This window comes from Anneissia japonica, unplaced genomic scaffold, assembly GCF_011630105.1.
Source record: "Anneissia japonica isolate Jap-2015-1 unplaced genomic scaffold, ASM1163010v1 scaffold376_len1572418_cov194, whole genome shotgun sequence".
Lineage (NCBI taxonomy): Eukaryota > Metazoa > Echinodermata > Crinoidea > Comatulida > Comatulidae > Anneissia > Anneissia japonica.
In genome coordinates this window covers 542,740-547,119 of record NW_022741166.1, presented here as the reverse complement: position 1 = coordinate 547,119, position 4,380 = coordinate 542,740, and the positions used below count along the sequence as shown (strand labels likewise).

Below are 4,380 nucleotides of genomic sequence, written 5' to 3'. Positions count from 1 at the left end.
ACAACTGTCTCTTATTCACATCTATATAGACATATAATCATTCATTTGCATAATTTTCAATACTTAAGCAGGTAATTTAAGATAGGGTCTACAGTCACTTCCGAGATATTGTTGTAGGCCTAGGCCTACATAACATAGAATCGTTCACAAATATCGACTTGCGTGTGATAAATGCCGGATAAATGTTAAAAAATGTTCTTAGTAAAGAGGCTGGCCTACCACGAAACTAAAGTTTGGTAAGTCGGTCAAACTTGGCATAAGCCTAGGCCTCAGAATAATAAGATGGTAATTAGTAATAGGAAGACGACTTTAGCTATTTAATGTACGTGTGGGAATAGGCTATGCTAATTAATCATTTGCATAATCAAACCGAAAATTTACGACGCTAATAAATTAAAAGGCATATATTATAGGCATCCCATAAAAAAAATCTAATTTACGTGAAATTGTAATGTTTTTTCATGTTGTCATGGTTGCTGTTGTAAATTGTTTGTTACCACCATATAGCCTAACTAGTTTGGTAAGTATCATTGGTTTTTAAAAACTCCTACGTATTCATTGGGAGGCTGGTTGCGGTGGTTTATTGCGCAGCGTAAAAGGAGTATTTCTATGGTTTCATACAGTAGTAGGCCTACGCGTGCGATCACTCAAACAAAAACGTCACGCTAGTGCGCCACCCGAGTCGAAGACCGAGGCAGCAGCTAGGCTAGGTTAAATACAGGGTTGTAGTCGTTATTTTGTTGGCAAGCTACACAATTCCCAGGCTACACGTAAATAATTAGGCAACAGTTTCCCATTACTGTATAAGCAAATAAAAACGTGTTAACTATAAAGGTAAGAAAATATTGACATTTAATTCGAGACAGTATAGCCTAGGCCTGGGTCAAGTGGGATCCAAGGACCACCTGATGCCGAACAGGGTGTTTTAGGTTACCCTACCTAAGCTCGGCTCACGGATTGTACTTCTAGGCCTAGACTACAGTATTCCTAAAAAACACCCCAGAGGTAGGCTACCTGTCTGTAGGTAGTACTGTACGCCTAACTGATTATTGCATCCGAATGCTCGGTTGAAAGTGAGAGCAGTGCGACCAGCGATGCGAATCAAATTGTGCTAGTAGGACTGATGGGAAATTATGCTAGGTCTATACTAGGCCTAGGCCTATATTTTAAAAATTTCAATAGGGCCTCTTAAATACTGTCCCCTTCCGACATTAAAAGAAAATCAGAATCCCATAGGCCTAGTTAAAACGCACCTCAAAATACCCTATTTTGCCAGCTGGCGCCACATGGGTGGCACCAAGATTTGCCCGACGGGGTTGGGATGGTGGCTGCTCAAAACCTCGAAAATGTTCCAGGTAAAAATATGACAATTTGGGGGCTTCAAAGGCTTATTTAATCAACTAAGAGTCTACCCATATGTAAGAAAATATACATATTTTTCTCCCCGATGAATTGTGGTTTTTCTCCCAGACAGGCGGGATGGGAACACCTCTTTCCGATGGGGGCCCTCCCCGGCCTCCCCATTGGCGCCACCTCTGTTATCGCTCCTACCTAATCATCAAGCCCCAATTTACCTTCACCTCCAATTTCCCCACCCACCCCATCCCCATTTCAAGGCTCCTGATACACATAGAGGTCAGGAGGGTGGGGTATTTTGATTTTTCCGATGGGAGAAAGTTGGGAGTTAGTGAGTATTAGATCACTCACATGGGGCCTGGGGAACTCCCCTGGGCAGGAAACTCTGACAATTTAGCGACTTGAAAGGCATTAAACGAGTCTCGCACCCTGTAAAAGTGGTTTTTTTTCCTCCCCAAAGAATTTTTGTTTCTGTTTTACCCCGCCGGGGAGATCCCTGTGACCTGGGATGGGTCTCAGGGGGGGGCCCAAGTTGAAAGAAGTCATTTCCGGGGATTTGCAGTGGCAGATAGAATTTGAAATAGGGGAGAAGCAGGAAGAGATTTACACAAATGGTAGGTCAGGGGCGGATCCAGATATGTCGAAAAGGTGGGGGCCCCTGGAAGGGGGCAGATCGAGATAACAATACCTTAGGCGGTCCGGGGCATGTCCCTGCAAAATTTCTGTGTTCTAGACCCCAAAAATAACCTCCAAGGCCTTTTGGGTGATAACTTTTTATAACTTTTTTTTTCTTTCTTTTTCTTTTTTTTTTCTTTACTTTCCAAAAGGGGGGGCCCCTGAAGGTCTATACCACCTCAGCCCCACCATGGTTGGGGGTGAGGTAAGAAAATTTATGAATATGATTTTCTTTTTTTCTCCACAATTTATATATTTAAAAAATGGGGGGAGGGGGGGTAATGGTTGCGGAGATCTCCACTTGAATCCGCTACTGATCTAGTTCATGAGTGTGTCACCCTATAATAGGGGTTCTATTGTAATTTTATTTACATTGTCAACAGATCAGATGTGACAGATGTTCTATGCGGGATATGCACTTTCCTGCATTCTCGAGAGTTGGCGATGGTGATGAGATAGGCAGTGGAATAGTTGAGTGATGGAAGGACTAATGACATCATAATAAGCCCACCATAAATGTGGCCAGAGAAAAGGCAAAGATCTTTTTGAGAGATTGAGTAATTTGGAGGGAATTAGTGGTCCTTCACTGGACTGGGCTCACTCTAAAAATTTTTTTCGTTCTGCCAATTGGCTAAAGTCAATTTTTTTTTAGCCAATTGAAGGTGTCTTTAGCCAGATTTTGACGAAAATTGTTAAAAATCATTAGCCAAAACTTGTTGACAGGACATGGGGTCCAACATATTCGACAGTGAAGTCCGAACCAAGGGGCTGACTAGGGTCCTGCCGGGGCAGATCCAGATATTTACGGGGGAGCAGAGGAAAAATTATATGTATTTTCTACATATTAGTAGACTCTAAAATCGATTTAATAAGCCTTTGAAACCCCTAAATTGTTAAAATTTTTGGGGGTTCCCCCCCCCAGACCACTTTCGGAACCTTTTAATCTAAGCTAGATCAAGCCCACATTCCACATTGCTTTCGTCATGAAAATCTGACCCCTCGTCGGGATCATCGCCCTTGTTTGCGAGATTACTCTCTCTACAACAATACGTACACCGTGTAACAAAGCAACCTACGCATTCTTAAATTGTTTCACACGTTATTTAAATGTATTTTACGTATTTGACGATAACACGAAATCACTGATTGAATTATTATTAACTATACAGTACTAGGATATGCTCTATCAACAACTATCACACATCGCATCAGCCCTCATATTTAGTGGTACCTTCATATTAGTCTAGATCATACGGCCACTGCCCTGCATCTGCCGCGTTAAATTAACAATTACAAATAAAAAATAACTTGCGAGGCACACAATGACATTTGTAGCAAGACTACTCATACAAAGACACAAAGCATCGCATGGAGTTAGTGAAAAATGGAGCTCAGATGAAAAAAACATTGTATTTTGTCAAGTATTTAAAAATTTTTTTGTTCAATTGATATTTTTTTCGCCAATCCAAAATAGTTTTCACCTATGGCCACTTGGCTGGAAAGTTTTTATTTTATGATACTTGGAAATGCGCTTTCCTGTGTCTGACCAATGTGAGCCTAAATAACAGATATTGACAAGATCAAGGATTTTTGGATGAAATAGTTTTAATTGACCTGGTGTCCAATTTTGTTGGGTTTCAATTATGACCAATTTAAAAAAAAAATTTTTTTTGTGAGAACAGTTTGAGATATTTTACTTCTTGGGACAAAATTATGCTAAATTACGCTAAATTTGAAAAAAATCATGCCAGTACATGCTAGATGTTAAACTGGTCTAAATTATGCCAAAAAGCAAAATTATGCTAGATCTGGTCACTGAATGGGAGATTAAATGGAGAAAAGGTAGCTGCTCTCGTAGCTTCAAACAAAACTGCTACCAAACATTGATGAGACCCATTGCGGAGTACGCTAGCTGTGTCTGGGACCCCTCAACAAACAAGGGCAGCACTCCACCATTGAATCCATCCGGCGTAGGGCAGCCTGGTACGTCATGAATGACTATCTACGCGACAGCAGCGTTACTGCTATGATTAAGACTTAAAGTGGGAGTCATTACAACATCGAAGAAAAGTCTCAAAAGCTAGCAGGATGTACCATGGATTACAAAAAGGATAATTGACATCCCAAACAACCAACTCATTCCAGGCTACTCGGCAACAAGAGGTCATACCCAAAAATTCACTGTCTCAGTCACACATACAAATTTACTGAAAGGATCATTCTTCTCAGACATATCAGTCTCTGGAATTCTGTACCACAGGAGGTAGTTGACTCCCTAACCTTAGACATCTTCAAGTCAGAGTCAAGCTCTACTATAGCTACCCTGCAATTTATATATATATATATATA

At 40.8% G+C, this 4,380-nt stretch overlaps 1 protein-coding gene across 3 annotated transcripts in view; it reads left to right on the top strand.

The window, feature by feature from the left end:
* Nucleotides 1-413: 413 nt before the first annotated feature.
* Nucleotides 414-4,380, top strand: part of LOC117118637 (caspase-6-like) — an 18,666-nt gene continuing 14,699 nt past the window's right edge. The window contains exon 1 of one of the 3 annotated variants that reach the window (XM_033263288.1): nt 414-520. The gene's annotated coding sequence lies outside the window, so the exon portion shown is untranslated. Of the gene's footprint in view, nt 521-716; nt 835-2,191; nt 2,237-4,380 lie in introns of those variants that run through there. The other 2 variants (XM_033263287.1, XM_033263289.1) reach the window with 2 other exon arrangements.